Source organism: Lycorma delicatula, chromosome 1, assembly GCF_047948215.1.
Source record: "Lycorma delicatula isolate Av1 chromosome 1, ASM4794821v1, whole genome shotgun sequence".
Lineage (NCBI taxonomy): Eukaryota > Metazoa > Arthropoda > Insecta > Hemiptera > Fulgoridae > Lycorma > Lycorma delicatula.
Window position 1 is genome coordinate 164,395,519 of NC_134455.1, and position 22,749 is coordinate 164,418,267.

The following is a 22,749-nucleotide window of genomic DNA, read 5'->3' on the forward strand; positions in this document are numbered from 1 at the left end:
ATCTTTTGTTTATTTACAATAAATATTTTCTTACCAGGTTTTTCCAGATTCATGGTCAGAAGCATTGGTGATTCCCGTACTGAAACCTGGTAAAGATAAACCATGTCCTTCAAATTATTGTCTTAGCTCCTTGACCATTACCCTACGTAAGTTTATAGAATGAATGGTAAACCGTTGTCTAGTGTGGTAAATTGAAAGAAACGCTCTAATTGCCCCCGAATAACGCGGTTTACGCCAAGGTAGATCGTCTATCCATCATGTAGGTACCCTGGAATCTGTTACTCATATCTCCTTCCTTCCTATTTCGCTAACGTCTGGTTGCTGAATTTTTGGATATGTGAAAGGTGTTCGACACGGCCTGGAGGAGAGGGATCCTAAATGGATTACAAGACTGGGGTATACAAGGGAATCTTCTTACATTCATTAAAGGCTTCCTCATCAGTCGGTCCTTTCGAGTTCGGGTTGGAAAGATAGTATCCGATAATTTCACAGGAGAAAACGGAATACCACAAAGAAATATTCTAATTGTTACCTTGTTTGCCGTAGCCATAAATGCAGTAGTAAACTGCATGCAGAATCCGTTATGAGTTCGTCATATGATGATTTTTCAATTTACGTGGCATTTAAAACTTTAGCTACTGCCAAGAGTCTGATCAAAAACACAATAACCCGTTTAGAACCATGGTGTAAAACGTCTACATTCATCTTTTCCGGGAGAAAACAAAATTCACTTGCTTTTCCCGGATGAGGGAACATGTAGAACCTCAACAGTTTTTATACAGTGAACTAGTCGAATCATGCACCCAAGTTAGATTTGTAGAATTGTGGTTTGGCCTACTACTAACATGAATACCTCACTTAAACTACCTGAGAGTTCTGCTGAGAGTTCTATTAATATTCGTTAGGTAACTGATCGAGAATATATGTTGCCTTCTACCGAGCTCTGGTCCAATCCCTCTTCGACTACGATTTCGTAGTTTACTCGTCCGCACGAGCCACCGGCCTTAGAATGCTCAATATGTAGTCCATCATTCATTTATCCGTCCTATGGGTGTGTTCATTCCTGCGCCGTGATAAGCCTCCTAGTGGACAGCAATGAGTCATCTCTTTGATATAGACGAAACCAAATAATCTACATCTATATTGTTCGCATTAAAGCGCAATCAAATCATCCGACCTTTGACTCGGTGTTCTCCAACCCGCATCTTATCGACATCAAGAACAACCGAGATCTACTACCCCGCTAGGTATCAGAGCTGATCGCCTTTTCTTATCTCTAAATATGCAGTAACCTCCAGTACTTTTTGTTACGCATTTTAATAACCTCCTTGGCGGCATTCTCTCGTAAATTATTGCTTTAGTCTTTCTCGGTATTACAAGAAGTACACGAATCCGGTTATCTTACAAGAAAAATTTTAGAATATTTTGAATAGTGTTAATACGGATGGTATAGTTTGCACAGACAGCTGTAGACACAATAATTCTGTTGGTTGTGCTTTTGTTATTGGGAATAGAACATTCTTCATTTCGGTATTCCCAGCATCCCCAGTGTTTTTGTTGCAAAACTGTATGCTATTATTACGGTCTTAAATATAATTAGCTCATCATTTTGACACGTACTTGTCTGTTCTAATAACGACACTTTGTTGTACGCCAAAGAAAAAAGAAACACTTCTATTCTTTTGCAAGAAACACACCTTCGACTATAGTACAGCATATCTATTCGTAACTGCTCCAGAATAAGATATGATAGCCCTACTGATAAAGACGTTGTGTGTAGAAATTTTGATAAGGAACATTATAATAGGAGCACAGGTTCGGTTGTCACCCATATCCTGATTGCCACTGTATCCACCAAAATAAACATTTGAAAAATTGGTATCTTCCGACCAATTATAATTTTTCAGTACTGGATTATCTGGTTGTTTGTTTCAGTTGCCTTCTCCTTCTTTGATTGTTGGTGATTTAAACACCCCAAAGGATTTATGGCATTGCTCTCTTCAAGACATATGATTGATAAAGTGAAGCAGGATTAGAACCTCTGCTCACTGAATGGTGGATCGTGTACCTTTATCTCTTCTTCCTGTGGACCATAGTCCAACATTGATCTTTCCTGGTGCTCACTTTCTCTATGCCCCGATTGTTTTTCTCTAAACAGTCGATTAGACTGTTTGAGTTATTTTTATGTCAGTACCACAGGCGAAACATTATCATTTTGTTTGATGTAACTGTAGTGCTTGATAAGCCAAACACAGAGATGGAGGCTCATTGGGTGGATATACGTATAGATTTAACCAAGAATATGACATAAGCCGTGATGTGTTGGAACAACTCACATTTTACATAATGTTTTAATTTTTTTCATGTAGCTAAGCGTGAATCATAAAGCCAGTATGTTAATAGTTTTTCTTAGAGTATTTCGACCTCAACCGCACGAAAAAACCATCAACCGGAGCAGTGGTCGATGGTTACCCCTAGGGGTGGTACTTCATGGCACTCCCGTGACAGAGCTTTGCAGATTGTCCAACAGATTAGCTGACTATTTTAGCTCAGATTCTCATACTTACTCATAACGCCCGGAACTTAGTATATACAAGCTGCAAATGGGAATGAATGACCCTTTTTTTAATTAGAAATTCAACAATTATTTGAAAGTTCTTTAAATTTGATGAAGTAATGTTTTCGATAAAAATTTCTCATAACTCTTTTCCTTTGTATTAGATTTGGTAACTGATGAAAGATTCCCTCATTTGTCCTGAGCAGTACGGCTTCAGGCAAGGTTGGTATTTCATCGATTATCTTGTTGGTTTCGAATTCGCTGTTCAAAATGCTTTTCTTTCCCCTCAAAACCTCGTCGTTGGGGTTCTTTGGCTTAAAGAAGGCGTATGACACGTTTTATGTAAAGCGGTTTTTAAATAGTAAGTCTTTAGAAGTGAGGAATAGATGAAAACATGCCGGTCTCATTAAAGGGTTTCCAAGTGATCGAACTTAATGCGTTAGCAATGGGGTCGACACTAACAAATTTACATTAGAAAACGGGTTCCAACCCGGGAACCCGTTGGGTTCTAGGAAGGGAAGTGTACTGAATATTACCTTACTTGACGTGGCAATAAATGATGTAGTAGAATGTTGTCAAAAACCTGTTTTATATTCATTATATGTTGATGATTTTTAAATCTATTGTAACAAGACCGGTATATCGGGCCTGAATAACGGATTCTGCCAATTATAATAGTAATAGAAACTGTATTTAATTGGAGAATCAAGATAGGAACAAAGGGAACCCTTTTCCTAAAGAATAAGTCCGTTTTACAATCGTCTTTTATTATACTACCTCTAAACACACAGTGCACACCGTGCAACAGGTGTGCACTGTGTGCAACAGCTTGGAATTTATGGAAACAAAGCCTCGGTCGACTCTTCTCACTCTTCGACTTGGGTCCGATCCAACAGAAAAAGGGACTAACAGTATAAATAGCCTAGTAAGACCAGATAAAAGTTCAGTTTGGCGAAAATCCGTGAACCAGTCTGCAAGGCGTTACAATGTCGGTACTGCGAGGAGAAGCGGTGAGTTGTGTGAGTTCTGCAAACCAGTCTGCAAGATATACGACGACGGTCCAGCGTGGAGAGTATCCTGTTCGATACGATTAAGGTGACGCCACGAGTAATTCAGTAACCAAGAAATTACTGTCGGTGAGTTACAGTAGAACTATAAGTGTATGAGTGAAATAAATAATGCAATAGACTTCATTCATAAACTGTTAAGATAGACAACAAAAGGGATTTGCAAGTGAATTTATAAGATTGTTTGTTAATGTAAGACTAGTGGTTAAAAAGGAACCCACCGGGTTGGTTTAGTGGTGAACGCATCTTCCCAAATCAGCTGATTTGGAAGTTCAGAGTTCCAGCGTTCAAGTAAAGGCAGTAATTTTTACACGGATTTGAATACTAGATCGTGGATATCAGTGTTCTTTGGTGGTTGGGTTTCCATTAACCACACATCTCAGGAACGGTCGAACTGAGACTGTACAAGACTACACTTGAAAGTATAAAGAAAGTGGTTAAAAAGGGTTAAAACTACCGGTTTCTTCTGTTAATGGTGACTGAGTACTAGTTTTCTGTTTATATACCTGGAATAAATTCCGAACGATTATGTATTTTAAACTCTCTTATGTATAATCTATATTTATTGCTTACTATTGACATTACTCACTATTTGATGTGTTGTTATTTACATGTAATAATTTTGATTGTTATCTTTAATGATTATGTTATGTATTTTTCTGTTTTTATGTCATGCTTACTGTTTTGATTATGTTGTGTTTCATGTCATGTAATAATCGTTTACTACTATTATCCTGACTATTATTGTGGTTGTAATTACTGTATTAATATTTGTGTTTATTAACAGTTTTATTATTGTCACTTATTATTATTATCATTATTGTATTTATCACCATTGTTATTATTAATAATTTGCTTGGTTGTAATTTGAACATTTTAAATCAATAAACTATAGTTTATAAACATTATAAATTGTCAAAAACCTCTCAATATCGAGCCGCGCGGAACGCACACCGCACCTACGCGACACTATATTATATCTAATTCATCAGCCGCTGCTGAGAGATTATTTCAAAATACAATATCTAGGTTAAAAGTTTGGCCAAAATGTTTAGGTTTTACTCTCTTGTCGGGCAAAAAATGTGTATTCCTTTTCTTACCTTAGAGAAAAATATACACCTAGATTAAGGATGAACGGTAAGCCAGTTAAAGTTTGCTCTACTCTAAACCTCTTAGGCCTAGTTAATTAAACCTTTGAAATATCAGAGTGTCAAATCTATGAAAACTTAAGATGTAGAGTCTTGTCCATTACCCATTGGAACGCATGTTATATTTTTACCGAATTATAATCAAGTCCCGCTTAGATTAAGGTTATGCAGTACACTCTTCAGCACTAAATACTGCATTAAAGATGCATGACAGTGTAAATTACTCTTTCCTTCATTATTCTATTGGTGCCTTTCACTCAAGGTTTATACCGGACTTATTGGTTGATTGCGGTGGTCTTTGATACAAGAGACAGCAATTATTAACATACTACGTAGTCTGAATCGGAGCTCAACAACAACATCGAAACTACAACATTTTCTTCTAGAATGTAATTTACCATTATGAGGATCATATCCCAATCGTATTTGACAGTGAAGTTGAAGCTCAGCCCAAATGAGTATTAGGCTTCGCCGTCTGTTCCAGTCCTTAAACCTAAATTTGTCTTCAAATATTCCTACCAGTCAATGCTCGTCTCCGTCTTGGAAGATTTGCTTAATTCAAATTTTACCTTAAATACAATAAGAAATGCATAATCCTGGTTGTTTTTCAATGTGAGTTTGTAACGTCGTTACTGAAAACAATAAGCATTGTAATATACTGCCACATCTAAACATGAAAATTCTGTAGGTTTGCATTCGTTGTCGATAGTAGGACGTATATCTTTGTATTTCGATGTTTAAGTAGGAGTTTAACTTGTTATTTATGGCATAAAGACCTTAACATTGTTATTCCATGATATCGCTACATTCTTGTTTATTCTGATTCAATGAGTAGACTGCAGGTATAGGAGACTTGTATTCAGTACAGATCGTCTAAAAATTCTTTTCAACACTTTATGACGTGTTAACATGATACACGTGTGATATTTTTTTGTATACCTATTTGGGATATGCAGCGATTTAACGCGGTTAAAGAAGCTTGCATTCAGTCAGCTTTTACAAATTGCGTTTAGCTTCGAACTTCAGCTTTTTTTAGGCGACTTCTGCGTAATACAGAGAAATTTTTTAGTCCTGTTACCCAATTTTAAATGTAATTTAAGAAAGGGAAATTAGGTGAAATAAAAAAATTTATTTGTTACTTCAAAAGAGATTTAATAAAAAGCTATTACTTACATAATTGTTAAAGAATATGCTCAAAATGCCCACCCCTTGCGGTTATACACTCACGGACTCTTTTCAGCATTTTAGCAGAAACCTTTTTAAGAGTTGCATTGGAAATATTCGTGATTAAGTCTGTAATATTGACTTTAAGTTCATCAATAGTGTGAGTATTGTTTTTGAAGGCCTCGGACTTAATATAGCCCCACAAAAAGTAGTCAGGAGATGTGAGGTCTGGGGACCTGAGAGGCCATAAGCTCTTGCTTATTATTCGATCATCAAAGAACTCTTGCAGAAAATCCATGGTTTCTCGAGACGTGTGATATGTAGCGCCGTCTTGCTGAAACCAGCAATACTGTTCTTGAGGTTCCAGGAGGGTCACAAATTGGCGCACAATATTCCTATATACTTCACCATTTACTGTCTGTTCGAAGAATATGGGTCCGACTATACGATGACGAGATATCGCACACCACACACCAATTTTTTCAGGATAAAAAGATTTGTCTTGTAAAGCGTTAGGATTTTCAACCGCCGAAATTCGACAGTTTTGACTGTTCACATAATCATCGAGATGGATCCAAGCTTCATCGCTAAAGAACACTGTGTTTAAAAATTCGATTCCGTTATCATTTACGAGAGACCTAAACCAACGGCAATATTGCAATCGCTTGTTTAAATCTGGAGGCTGAAGCTCTTGGACTATCGTACTCGAAACGGATACAATTTCAATTTTTTAGCAGCTTTCTGAACAGTCGAATATGACAAACCAACTTGCGTGGAAAGTTTTCGTAAACTTTTCCGTGGAGAATTGAGCAATCTTGTTTTCACATTCTCTAAAACGTCATCTGTCAAGCGAGTTGGTCGACCACTACGTTTTCTGTCGCAAACACTATCTGTCTCTCGAAATCGGTTTGCTAGCCTAGAAATTGACATTTTTTATGGCGGAGGAACACCAAAAAATTTAATTTGAAATGATTCTTTTACACTCGCGTACGATTTCGTAGCAAAATATTGTTCAAGAATGAAAACACGTTGTTCTATGGTAAAAGACATTCTGTTCGTAACACGACCGGTAACGGCACAAAAGTTTACATAGCTCAAGGAGAATCAACTCACACTGCCGTATCTATACCGGTTGAGTAGCGCTATCAACTTCGTGTCACAATACAAAATTTTCCTTTCTTAGAAAAAAATTACCAGACATTAACAATTGGATAACAGGACTAAAAATCACTCTGTAGATTAGAAAATGAATGAACTGTATGGTCGGTAACAAATTTTGCCGTATCAAGGTTACCGTAGTGTCTTAGAGCCCCTCCAGTTGGACTAATAGCCGGGAGGAAGCCGTGATTTGTCGTTATGAATCACGACATATGAGAGCCACTTGTTATGGTTGTTTTTTTCTACACTTTATCCCAGTGACGCTCTAACATCTTTACTTGTCCTGTTACGTATATGTTTCTTGTTTTGTTTTTTTATAATTTATAATAGTTGTGAACTATTATAAATTAGTATATGTTTCTTATAATTTATAATAGTTGTGAACCTTTTCACTTCCAGTCGACTTATTTTTTTGTTTTAAGAACTTACCAGTAATATTTCCGTTTCCGTTGCGGCTTTTATTTATTTAGATGGAAGTTTTTTCATGTAGTTGTGTAGTTTATTTAGTTGTAAGGTTTGGATGTATTATTCATTTATTTATATTTTTGAGCTGCTTATGTCTTTTATCGCGGAATGAAATTTACGAGTATTTCGTCCTTCAAGAAAAAATGTTATTTTTCTCAGATCTCATTCATTAATCCCAAGATTAATTCCAAAAATCCCAAGACATACTTTTATTTCTGCAACCGAAAGTTTACCATCGCTGACTTTATCAGTTCTTAGCAACCCCTGTGTCTTTTTAATAAAGTTTCTGACCACTTCTTCTTCAGTTAGAGTATATTGTTAATTTGGTATATATTTTTACTTTGTGGTGATTTCCAAGTCCTCTGTTATTAAAACAAATGTTTGTGAATGCTATAAGAAATAATTACCAACCGAGAACAGATCTGTATAGTATACCTCTCATTACACTTCCTTTTGGGAAGGTTTCCCATGGCCAAAAACAATTTGCTGTCACTCAATACGGTAAAAATGTATGTGCACGGAATAAAGTTTTGCGCGCATGAACGCGCGTACACACACATATATGTATACACTACGCATAATCAATCTTTAGCAGTTTTTGTTTATTACTCTATAGATGACTTGAATCATATTATCAAACAAATACACTAAGTCTTTCTGTTCGAAGTATCCTTCAGCGTTGTGTTAAAAACAAACTTTAGTATAAAAACCAAACTATGATATTACTGCAGGAAAATTTGTCAATTTTTTTTTTAAATTATGTCAGTAAGAAAGATTTTTGAAATAATAATACCGAGTATTATTTTTTTTTTCACTTTTACTTCATCATTTTTTGTATCAAGATGATCATTTATCTGTAAATTTGTTTAAAAATTTCTTAAAGTTTGCACCAAGAGTTTCACAATTAGCTAAGGGCTAATAACGAGCTAAAATACTAATAATGATTAGTCTTTGATCTGTTCACAGTCATGTTTATCTGCATTATCGGCGAGTAAAGTTTTTTGCAGTGATCAGTGATCAGATACTGATTACTAATATGAATTTCGACGTTATGGTGTAAATCATTCAGTTTTTATTATTGGATTATTTGGTGAATAATCAAAAATGAAAAAGAAACAATCATACAGGAAAGAAAGATAATATGAAGAAATATATCTCAAAAAAACGATAGAAGATGAATATGAAGAGGAAGCAGATGTTAACAAAGGAAGAATGAAATATAAGTACCACTATATGTCATTGAAAAGCTCAATGAGGGCTTACTAGTGCAGTTAAGAAAAATTTAAATTTCCAAATGTTTTTGGATTCTGGACCAAAAAGTTTTGGATTTTGATCAAAAGAATATTTCCGTTAAAATCTGGTAACAGAAACTTTTTCGCAATCACAATACTTCCTTTACTTCGTACAAGGAAGTAAAAAGAAAATTAGGCCAAGAATAAGTATTTAACTTAGAAGAAAATTCTTAAATAGATCATATTTTATTGGTGATGATTTAAGAGATGCATATATTATAAAACTACGGTAAATATTGCGTGGTAATAGGAAGTATAGTTATTCCATCATAGTCTTTTATAAAAAATGCAAACAAAAATTCATTAAAGTATTAATAAGTATTAACCTTGTTAATATCTGTTACATGGAGTGTTAAAAGTAGATTTGAGAATAGAGATGCCCCGAAACATGTCAACTACAGATGTTAGAGTGACAGTGCTAGGGAAAAAAGGGGAAAAAACACTCAAATAAATAATTGAATCTTTAAAAAGTGAAAAAGCAGTGAAATTTTACCAGCTATTTGAAAAGTTAATGCTTAGTTTACATTAAGGATGTTTTTACTTTCAATAATTGTATCTCTTGTAATTATTTTATCTGATATAATAAATTGATCGGCAATAAAAATAAATGATGTAATTTCCTGAATAAGCATGTTAAACTGAATGTGAAGTTTGTTATAAAATTAATTATATCAAAATCTAATCGTAAAAACTGAAATATACCAATCAGAACATATTCATAAAACCGGTAATATTGTATACCTATAAAATAAAGGTATTATTGCTACTATTATCCAGCAACCGGCCATTAACCTGTTCAGCAGGAAGATGTCTCTTCAGAGATTGAATTGCGTTTAGCGTAGAACTGGTAATTATGTAATCTGGATTGTCCATGAGGTACCGTAATTGTAATATTATCTGTGTGTATTTATTAAAATCACTTATACATTGAAAATCATTCTACAATCACTCTTTGTTACAAATAAAAGAATTTTTTTTAAGAGTAGATGCAGTAGAGGTGTAGGTACGAACTAATTTGCTTATTACCGGCATTTTTCCTTAGAAATAATTTATTGTAAAAAGAATATTGAGCATGAGCTTTGCCTATTTAACGATACTCTCATGCTAACTGTACCTTGTTAAAAAAATTTTAAATCGAACTATACTACCATTGACGATGTTTATTTTTTAAAGCACCACATGAAAAAATAATTTTTACACTCTGGAAATCCAGAGGAGAAGGGTTATATTATTATTTATTATTAGAAATAATTATAATTTTAATTATTATTATCTATATTATAAATATAAGATTAAGTTTTTAGTTCTTTTGCAAACTTCAGAAATATTTTGTGAACTAATGATCCTTTACATCCTACGCTTTACTGTTTTTATCTTTTACGATAACTTTTTTATTACTTAATTAATGTTTTAAAGTTTTTGTAATAATATACTTCAACTTATAACCATCAATTTTATTTTTTATAACGAGTTTTTTTAAATAATATTTTTGTTCAATTTTTTATGATTTTACGCTACAGAAAAAATAATTTATAAATCTTACAACGATGATTATTCTTGGTTGATAATTATAAAATTTGGCCCCATTATTTAATTATAGTAATATAATTTAATAGTAATGATTAAATTAAATTTTTATAATTATAAATTCTTTCAGAACCCTTCTACTTGAAATAATTTCGTTCTCTTTTACCTCATTTCCCCAATTATCCATTAATTGGTTAAAAGTTACCTGAAATCCTGAACTATCTGAGTGTAATTTGACACTAGCTAAATTTATGAAATTCTTTATTGTTTAAATTCTTGTCTCGATGGACCTCTAGACGTCTCATTGAAACTCTCTATATGTCTTGAGAATCTTACTTTTAATATCTGCAGCCTCTTTTCATCCGGCTTATGAGTAATTTATACTGTTAATAATCTCGAACAAAAGTTAATAAGGAATTATTAGTTGTTTATAATATTTATTTAATATTTTATAATTTTTCTATGTTAGATGAAGTTTACTCTTTTCTTTTAAATGTAAAATTAATATATCCTTTTTTAATTTATTTTTTTAATAGCACGTATAAAAACTTAACCCACAGATTTTTTAGATTACTGGCTGTGAAATTTTCAATTTTATAAGGCATTATTGTGTCTCGGTGCATATAAATGAAGATAGTTCCGATGTAAAGTAATACGAAGAATCAGTTTTCCAAAACAAAAATGTTAGACTCGTTATGAAAGTTTTTTCATATAAAAAATATATATATAAATATTTGTATAGATTTACATCCTAGCGCTTTCGGAAAATTATTTAAATTATAAAATTAATTAATAATACTTCACATATTAAAAGAGTTAGATAAATAAAAAATATTTGAATAAATAACAATTGATCGTCAATTATTATGATCAAGTCATATGTAATGCGTCTTGTCAGTGTGGTAGTCACAATTGTTATGTAACATTTAATTGTAGATAAAACTTGTGACTACTACACTGACAAGACGCATTGCATATGACTTGATTTTAATAACTGACGATCAATTGTTATATTTATAGAAATATTTTCAATTTTCTAACTCATTTCATATGTGAAGTATTATTATTATATATATATAATTAGTTACGGTGTGTCCCTGAAATGGAAATAATTTTCCGAAAGTGCTAGGATGTAAATCTATACAAATATTTGTTGGTAAGCGGATTTATAATTTATATTTTTTATATAATGTGTATACCAACGGGCCAGTTAAATAAAATTAATCTAAAGTTTATTCAGTTTATGTACTTGTACTGATTATTTTCTACTGCTCATCATTAAATCCTTTAAAAGGATCGTTTCCCGAACGAAGAACTGATTAATGAAAGTCAGATAGTTCAAGTTATGTCAGCGTCTAAAAGAGCAAATTAATTAATTTCGTATACACAGTATATTGTTTAGTTATTTCTAATAAATGAATTAGAATTATTTTTTTCTTTGACGCAGCGCGATGAATAGAGGAGTGCCTCAGCAACAAAGTATTAAAGATATATAAATAATAGACCGGTTCTGTAGGTAATGACTTCTAATTACTTACACGTGTGAGGAGATAAATGAATAAATATACTTTTTTATTGTTGCAATAGTTTCAATTAACAAGTAATAATTTTAAAGCTATAATTATTTTTAAATTATTTAGCGATATTATCAAACCAGTATATTATTTTTAGAGAATTTGTAATCAGTTTGTAACAGATTATTTTGGAATACGAATATATTACTTATTTGCAGAAAATTGAAGAGTCACTTCTCTCAGTTCTATTAACTGCGTAATACTAACTTAGTATATGTTTACGTTGTATTTATTTTTTTTAAAATAAATAAATAAGCGTTTAAATCCCATATTAATATTTAAAATGAGATAGGCTAATTATGTCTGTACAATATTTAAATCAGTTGTTTTTCATACATTTCTAATATATTAATGTTAATAATAACTTTTTTTTTATATTAAGAAAACCTAATGACGATTTATAATTTGGTTAATGTATTCCTTCCGCCAATGTAGAGTAAAACTAGATTTACTAAAATATTCCCTCCGAGTGCCAGTTCTTATGTATTAAATTAAAGAATTTATGGCGTTATTTGAAATTATATTTTATTTCCCGTCTATCGTTTTTTTTAATTCATCCTGAACGTATACATCACAAAAAATTAGTCTCCAAAGAAGGAGCGGACCCTATTTAATACTTACAACTTTTTCTCCGTAAAAGTTATTCATCAATCAATAAGAGGGAGGAGTCTCTCTTCTTAGTAACAGAGAAACCCTTCAGACCAATTGGTGCTCTTCCTGGCAAACAAATAACGCATTCCCATTAATAAGGTAGGTCGTACAAATTGAAATTAGCATCTATCATTAATTTAGCATTTATGCAGGAAGTAAAATTGCAGTATAACAAGAAAAAATTAATTTGTCATTCCTTTCGGATAGATCGTAGTAACGGTGCTGGTACACTTAAGCACAGTACATCTTTTAGGCAAACTCAATTTCTTTTCCCTTCCTATTACTTCAATAACTTGAATAAATAAATTCCGCAACTTTTTGGAAAACCACCGGCAAATTAATTTTTAATTCAAAATTTTATTTTTTTATTATTTTCACACACAATTACAGACAATAACATAATTACATATTTCATTTTTAATAATAATAGAAAGAAAATTCAATAAAGCAATTTCTGTCATCTATGATAACATGTGTAACTTGTATGAAAATTTAGGTAGGTTACCTAACTCTGCAGACAAATTCATTTCGAGGATTACCATCACAATAATATTTTATAAAGTGAAACAGAAATTCTGAGATACACCGTCAGAAACTTAACGGTAATAATCTATATATAAATAGTGTAATCCTAAAACAGTAAATTCTTTTAAATATCTTTCAGTAAGTAGATTAGAATATTTATAACTTTTCATTTTCATCAATTTCTAGTAACCACACAAATGACAAAGCATTGCATTTCCTAAAGTTTCTTGTTTCCTTTCTATTATTAGGTAACAAAGTGTACACCTTCGAAGCCACAGCTGAATAAAAATGTCTAAACAGTTCCAATTTTGGCAAAGGTAATATAAATCTACCATTCCTACTTACATTATTCTTGAAATATGTGTGCGTTACATAAATGTCTACACATATTAAACTTTTATAAAAAACGATTAAGGAGTCTAAAAACATAGAAAATCTTAAAGGCAGTATGCTAAGTTTTTAAAAATGTAAAAGATTCACTAAATCTATTTTTATTTGAAATTATTCTAATTATATGTTTTTGTGCTATCAATAATCTAATTACATTAAAATAATATATACCTCCCCTACAAGTTATACCTTACATTAATCTCAATTCTATCAGGGAGTGATACATCTTCGGTAACTTTGTTGTACAAAAATTTTATAAGAAATAAAATTTATATATACTTAATCCGATTTATTTTTTTATCTTACTTATATGTTCTTTAGAAGACAGATTTTACATCTAAAATTAATCTCATATTTAAATTTATACTGAGGGCTGGCTACCAGGTATTATGTGGTAGACATTTTAATTGAAAAATTTTATAATTTATCTTTATTACATTTAAACTCAAGCCGTTTTTTATTAACCACCACCTAATTCTCATAAAGTCTTCTTCAATATTTTTCCTTATTTCGTATGCACTTTCAGCTTCATAATCTATTGCTGTCATCTGCGAATGTTATCATTCTACCGTTAAATTTTCCCTATATAAATAATTTAAGTCTGTAATAAATAAAATAGTCCCGAGTACAGAAACCTGTAGGATATTGTACTTAACATTACTTCGGGAACTCATTTCTTCTCCTAATTTGACCTGTTGAGATCTTTCCCTCAAATACGTCTCGATCCATTTTTTTATTGTATTGACCTCTAATTCCATCTTTCCATAGTTTTTCAAGCAAAATATTTTGATTAACAACGTCGAAAACTGTTTTAAAATCCAAGAACATACCCGAATTGCTGACCTTTGTACCCTACATTATATTGGACGTAAAATTTAAAAGTACATCTTCAGTATTATTTCTTTGGCAAAGATCATCTTGATTTTTACTAAAAAACTCTGTTTTTTCAAGGAAATCTATTAAACTAATTTTTATAAATTTTCCTAGAATTTTTGAGAACAAGGTAATAAATAATGATGTAGGTCGGTAATTGTTAATATTTTGTCCATCACCGTTCTTAAATATAGGTGCAACAATAGATTTTTTAAATAAAGAGAAAAATTTACCTTTGCTCATACTCAAACTAAACAAATGAGTCAAAACATTATTAACAATATCACTAACTTCTTTTATTATATTAATCCCTCCATATATTGCTGTTGATTACAGCCGTTGATTCCCGTTGGTTACAGCCAAATACAAATTTCAACATATACAAATTCCTGAAAATACATTTAACGGAGGGACATTTTACCGGGTGATAACAACCCGTAAAAAACAATATTTTAGTTTTTGTGAAATTAATCATCAATTTTTATAATTAACCTCATTATTTTACAATCTTTTAAGCCTGAGTGGTCCGAAAGTCCAATTCCTCATAGAATAATCTTCAATCCATAGTTATGCATCATCGAACGCAAACTTGCGACCCGCTGATAGGTTAATTACCAAATTTGATATAAATCAACGCTTAATAAAAAGCCAAACCCATTTTCTTATGTACGTACATTTTGATGAGTTTTCTTTCAACAAAATGACTATTACTTAAAACTTTATTCTTAAAATGACTTTTTATTATCCCAATTATCTTCGATTTGGGTTACCTAACTTTAAAGTTAGAAAATTTATATTGCGGGGTAACAGGTATTATTAAAAGTTCCAAAGATGCTCTGATGAACTCCCAAAATATGCGAAACTTGTCCTAACTTCTGTGAAGAAAAGAATTGTTTCAAATTTTATTTGCTTTAATTTTCTTCTTTGTCCATTGAAATGTTACTTTTGCATACATTATAGGTTTAAGTTTATGTTGTACTGTTTTTAATAATTAATATGCATATTTATTTGTTTATTATTAAGTACATCCTGTTTTGGTAATATCAATAAACCGCTTCACATTAAGATGAGCTTCCTGCAACTAACCCACCGGGTTGCCGGCCTCCGTAGCACGAGTGGTAGCGTCACATGGTTTTTCAGTCGGAGGTTCCGGGTTCGAATCCCGGTCAGGCATGGCATTTTTACACGCTATATATCATTCATCTCTCCCTCTGAAGCAATTCCTAACGGTGGTCCCGGAGGTTAAATAAACCCCCACCGGGTTGGTCTAGTGGTGAACTCGTCATCGCAAATCAGCTGATTTCGAAGTCGAAAGTTCTAAGTTTCAATTCCTAGTAAAGGCTTTATACGGATTTGAATACTCGATCGTGGATACCGGTGTTCTTTGGTGGTTGCGTTTCAATTAACCACACATCTCAGGAATGGTCGACCTGAGACTGTACAAGACTACACTTCATTTACATTCATACGTATTATCCTCACTCATCCTTATGGTGGTTTCGGAGCCAAAAAAAAAGAAAGAGACAAGAAGAAATAAGGTTTCCTGCAACTAATTTAGATTGATTTGTTGGCCTCCGTGGCGAAAGTGGTAGCGTCTTGGGCTTTCATCTGCAGGTGCCGGTTTCTAATCCCAATCAGGCATGGCATTTTATACGCTACAATAATTGTCAAATTGTCATTTCATCTTATCCTACGAAGCAATACCTAACGGTGGTACAAAAAAAATAATTTAAATTGGTTAGCTAGAATTTCAATTACATTTAAAATATATTTACATTCTTCAGTTTTTTGGTAAAATTGGAAAAGTCTTTTCTGTGTAAGAAACAGCAAACAAATAAATTCATAAAACTCGATATACCAATAATCTAATTTCTTTCATTTTTCTTATAAAATTCAAGAATATCATGAATAAAACCTTAATTTCAGCAATGAACAAATAAAACAAAGAATGACTTGCGACTTATACTTTCATTATTATTTTTCCTTCCTACTGATTTCACGATCAATTAACTGATTAACTGTACTTGAATTTCCTCAATTCCTCCTCTCATTTTGATGGAATTAATTTTAATCTTCACGATACCAACTGAAAATATTATAATAATATTACTTACAGACTATTACAAGATGTTTCGCTAAAGGAGAAGAGTGAAGATATCATTCTCTTAAAAAAATTAAATTGGTTTTTTTACTGCTTTTAGGTGGGCAGACGGTAAAAAATGGTTATATTTTTAATTACTTTCTCAGTCCTGTAAATACTAATCAGTTAACTCTTTCAGATAACCATCAAAAGGACTAAAACGCCTTATAGCAGCTATTTCGTAATCTGTTCACGTCATAGATACCTTCCCAGCTATATACTTGTAAAATGTTCCACTCAACAACTGCCTCATAAAAAAACAAAATTCATGAATCCTAAATTAAAAAGAAATACATGCATAATCAGAAATAAATACGAAAGAAAATAGCCAAATAAATACATAAATAAAAGGTGATTGAGTATATTCAATCTTGATAAACCAATATCCTGCCATAGGAGTGCTCATACGATACGTTCTTCTGTTTCACTTTCTTATTCAGAATCAGGAATAACTCAATATATAACTAAATTAGCCTTCAAAACTTTGTATTCAATAAATTTTATAAAAGGTTAAGGTGTCACCTGTGTGGAATAAAGAATTAGCATAATTAAGTTTCTCTCCTATTTTTGTTTAAAAATTTCGGCAGTCTTAATCTCATTCTTTTAGCCGTGGGTATAATTGTATTAACAGTATTTTTAAAAACGCTTTACACGCTTTACACGTGTCAAAGTTATTGTTAAGCAAACTGTTACCAAATTTCACCATATTTTACAATTGTGTAGAAATATTTCCAAAACTAGTACAGAGAAAACACAATAACTCAATCATATAAATAAACTATGTTATTACGCTTTTATAACAATATATTTACAGAAAAGTTATGCATAATGCTGGTGATACTAAATAATGAATCATGTCTTTCAACCTTGAAAATAAATAATTCTTTTTGGCACGTGTAAAACGCCCAGCTTCTATCTAACATTAATTTTAACATTGGATTTTTTTTAAATAGAATATAATTAAATGTATAAGGCCTTGGTTTTCTTATAATAAAATTACATTAATTTTTTTAGATAATTTTTTGTACTTTCGTGTAAGCTATTATTTATATTAATGTGTTGTAATGCGCGACCGATGCCAAATGATTTAGAAATTACTAATATTTAAATAACAAATAAATAATTAATAACAAAAAAATAATTCCTGTTCGTATTACATTAACTTATTTTCACTATGATGATAAGTTTTAAATAATTCTTGAAAGAGAAATGTATTTAATAAAACTAGTTTTTTCAAGATCGAACTCTTTACTGTTCACAAAAATCAGTAGCAGTAAAACTTTAATGTAAATTTAATTAACATTCTATCTCATTATAATTCTTTCTATTTTTTAGATAATTTTTTTGATAATTTAATAATCAACAATGTCTTCACCAAATACAATAGTAGCAGTAACTCTTTTTGAAAAACCTATAAAACTTAGTATTTTATAAGCCTTCTGTGATATAAGTTGTATTTATCTTTTTCCTTCTATTGATAACGTTCGCTTCTATTCTAAATATCAACAAGTTCTTCCGTTTCCCAGTATTTTATTTGTAACTTTTCTTCGAGATTTAATTGTTGCAAGGATATTTTAGAGGTTATTTTGTTCTTTTAGAATAAGCTTCTTCCTTTTCTTTCTTATGATTAAGAGCTAGTAATAAAATCACTAGAACAGCTACAGGTAGATATTGACGATTTAACCACTAGAACAGCTGTGAATATTCAAATCGGTAGATTGACAGAAGTTTTGACAAGGCTGACTGCTAGTTGATGAAATCTTTTTCCCACAGAGGGAGTTTTACTCTTTCATTTAAGGGAAGAGTGGTGGACCCCTCAGTTTTCTATACAGTGTGCTCCTTACCAAACAACACATTCCATTTCCATCACAAATACAATATACATTACAGCTCTTAATTGCAATAACACTTAACATGACACAATGTATACTTCTTACGAATATACTCAGCGACTGTTAACTTTCTGAACTGCAACCATAACCCAAGGTGTGAACTATTTCCAAAACTACCTTTTTCTTCCTTTCTTTGACCATTTAAAATAAAAATTGTGCCTATAGATGAATCTCAAACGATGTCCTCTGGCAATGAGGATGAATCCAGTTTATTTAATTCTAGTTATATTTCGTATATACTCTTCTGCAGTGGTCCATATCGTCTATACATTTAGTAAAGAATAGAGTCTGTTCTTAATATCCTTATGCTGGTAGAAAAAAGCAAATAAATTCGACCTTACAAAAAGAACCTACTCACCATCATTTGAAGAAGATAGAAAATGAAGTAGGGAGTGGTGCAGCCACTATTGAATATGAGAATTTACGATGTGTTGTGGTTTGTAATAATCAAATTATTATTATTATTAATATTTTATTATTATTATTATTATTATTATTATATCAATCTATTATTATCTATATAGGTAGATAATAATATCAGGCAGTTTGGAATGCGTTCAAATGCGTTCCTCTTCCCTTGGAAAAAATTGAGATTGAACATCTGTCTGTTCATGTGCACATCTTTATTCCAAACCCTAAACCCTACTTCTAATGTCACAAGAAGGAACACTTGTAATGCATCACGGATATTTACACATATAGGTCAAAGAACATGAAGGTGGGGTGCAAACATGAAAATTCAGCTCGTTTACGAGAGTGTCATCTTTAAAGGAAGAAAAGGCCATCCTTAAAATAAGTAGTAGAAGAATTGTCTCTCTTCGGCTGCATGCAGGAAATAAAAAAAAATTACTCATGGAACCTAGTACAACCGAATGTCCCTTTCACAGAAACTACAAAAACCCAGGCTTCTAAAATGGAGGAAATGTTTGTCCTGTGAGGAGTTAAAGAAATTGGTTTAGATGTTATCCAACCAGGTCGCCTACATAACTGCCAAAGTAACTGAGCTTGAATCTAAAGTAAACAAAGAAATTTATGTCTGCTCCCTAGGGTGAAGGTTCTAATGCAGTTAAAATCAGAAGGATATCACTATCAAAGTTGTAGGTGCAATCCCTGTTTAAAGTGGTTGGAACTTCAAAATAGAAGAGAACAAAAGCTCTCACAAAAGAACTTCTTGCCTTAAAAAAAGTCTGGATCAGCCTATTTATATATTTAGAAGATTTCTCAGGTTAATAATACAAATTGATTATTACTGAAGACTATCCAGCTAGATCTGTTAATAAATCATGGTATTTTTTATGGTTTTTAACTACTTAAAAAAATAATTTCATGAAGTGTTTGATATAACTGTTTGATGTACAATTTGGACTCCCACTCATGTTATATTCTTTCTTTGTTTAATCTTTTACTGCCGATGTGTTTTCTGCAGTAAAGTAGCTGCAATAAACATTAATCCTGACTTGTTGAAACATCCCAAATTACCAATCAACTAAGGGGCAGGAGCAGCAGTGTGTTTACATACTATGCAGGATTAATTTGGTCTTTATAATGGTGGTTCTAATCAAGGCTGATTAACATAGAAATATTTTATACAAAGTATAGGCTAGGAAGTAACGTTTGTGTAGTATATGCATTTAATATGAGTGAACAGAATTAGATTCAATAGAACCAGAAAATATTGACAATTGTTGGACAAATAAGTGATCTAATTTAGACAGGATTCAAAAAATAAAAAATATATACTGACACTTAAGACAAATAATTTTCAGATGTTAATTTTACTGATGTTGTGTTTACATGATTTATACTTCAAATTATGCTTTAATAATATTAAAAAATATTGTATACTATTTTCCAAAGAAAGCAAAGTCTCCAAAAAATATTGAGTATGGAACTGACTGTCTTTTCAGCTGGGAGAAAAAAGAAGGAGGTTACTTTAGACAATGTTTATATAGATTTTCATACTACAGTTTCATTGGATGAAACTAGTCTTTAGTCCAGATATACCCTGTTTTCCTGTTTACAAGTGCATTAATGTTGTAATCTTCATAAAAATGATCATATTCTTGTTTGTTGTGACTTAATCAATTCATTATACCCATTGTTTCACACACATTTTATATCATTTAATCCTTATTATGTTGACGTATCTCCTAATCATGCTTGCCCTTTTGATAATAAACTATGGCATTTTAGATACTCAATATTTCCATGAAAGCCATTAACTGAAGTTACTGGCTTCAGTTACTGGCTTCACTAGTGTTTGCTGCATTTGAGGCAGACAACACTGTGATGTACTAGTTTATGCATAAGCACCAAGTTATTTGTGATGCCCATTGTGTTCAGTGTGCGACTGCCTTGTTTTTTATCATATTATAACTGAAATCATTTGTTTTGAGATCTCCATTGCAAATTTATATTATTGCTTTATGTAGGGAGGATGTATAATAATTGGTAATAGATTGTTGCAAACTTGCTGGTTCTACCTTTATTTTAGTAGTATTTTTTAAATTTGTCATTTTTTTCATGTAGGCTTCTTTTATATTAGAATCAAAATTCTGTTTTTACTGCCATTAGACACGCTGGTTATCATGCAGAAAGTGAATTTTTATGAATAAGGATCCTCTTCACTATCATAGGTGTTAATGATAAGTAAATATGGTGTGACTTTCCATTATGTGATTCTGGTGTAAAATACTCCTCCCAAATAGTTAATTAAATAAATAAACATGATTTGAATGTCTACATCATTATCCAGTTTTTACTAAATAATGGTTTCCATTTGGCAGTCTTTTTTTCAGTAATAAAGCCTGGTTGCTCATAACTTCCACAATTGGGCTATAAATTCAGATTTGTTAATTCAACTTTTGTGTGCTGTAAGGAAACCATCTTGGAGTAAATTTTTAACATTTTTAACCCCTTGAAGCATCTCCCAAATAGTTAAAATATCGAACATCATAATGGCTTTTATCACCACTAAATTGTACTGAGTCTCAAAAATTTCTAATTTATCTTTTGTTCAATAATAATTTGATAATAATGATAGTGATTCATGCAGCTTTTTCAATTTTCTTCATAAGCACAATGTTGGGAATATATTTCAATACAAAAAAATTTTAATAACAGATGTCATTATTTAGTGAAATATTTCCCACTTTCAGTTAGGAATCATCACATGTTATACTGAAGATTTTTTTCTCTTCTTTGGCAATTTTCATTGGTTAATAATAATAACCGCTTCAGGGAAGCGGTTTAAATGGACAATGGAAATAAACAAAAATGGAAACAGATATGAGACCATACAATGTTGAACTGCAACGCTAGAGCACTTACCTGCGTTGCAGGGTAAAACTATCCAAAACATCTTTGATCAACGCAAGTCCCTTTTTATATCGCATAGAATGTCTGTGGATATTGTCACGGCGATCAGGTTGGAGGTTTCGAGGAAGCTTGGTTTTGTGTCCAGCCCATCTTCTAATGATGGCACAGTGGATGAAGCATCCGTTCCTCTCAATCCTATGGCGGATCTGTTTGAGAATTTACTGCGCGACGGTGATGTGGATCCGACATTGAGACCCAGGATTCCTGAGTTGTGGGAGAGAAGTGGCACGAACTTAATAATTGATCAGGTCAATCAACTTTTAGCTAATAAAGTTTCACACGTTTCCAGGACCTGCACGAGTTGGTTTACGTCGGTACTTTCACAGTAACAGTCGCTAGTGGCCAGCGAGTTGGAGGAGCTATAAGGCGAGATAGACCTGGGATGCCAGCTTGGGAGTTTCGTCTGACTAGGAAGGTTAACAAGCTGCGAAGAGAGATTGGTCGTCTGACCACATTTATGACAGCCCAGAACCCCAGCTAGAAGGTGCAAGCTGCTGCGGAGACCATTGCCAGCATCCATAGGAACCCAAAAAACAAATCGGTTGGGGAAGTACTGGATTTATTGAAACTATCTTTTTATATTGGTACTTATTTATTTACATTGGTAATATCCTGTAGGATGTGCCGTTATAAAATAATTAATATACGGCGTGAACAGAACCACTTGTTCAGAACCAATCAGCTTGAGTTCTATAAGAGGCTGCAAACACCAGCTGTGCAGCGGCTCCAGATTTCGGCAGCTCCTTCCAATATTGAAGTTTTGGATTACTGGGCTCCAATCTGGTCGAGCTCGTACGGCATCGTGATGGAGCTGAATGGATCCGTGATGAGAAGAGAATAGTGAATCGGGTGCCAACTGTGGTTGACCATATTGTAACTTTGGATGATGTGATTGGGTCTGTTGCTCGGACGCACAACTGGAAAGCACCCGGGATCGACGGAGTGAAG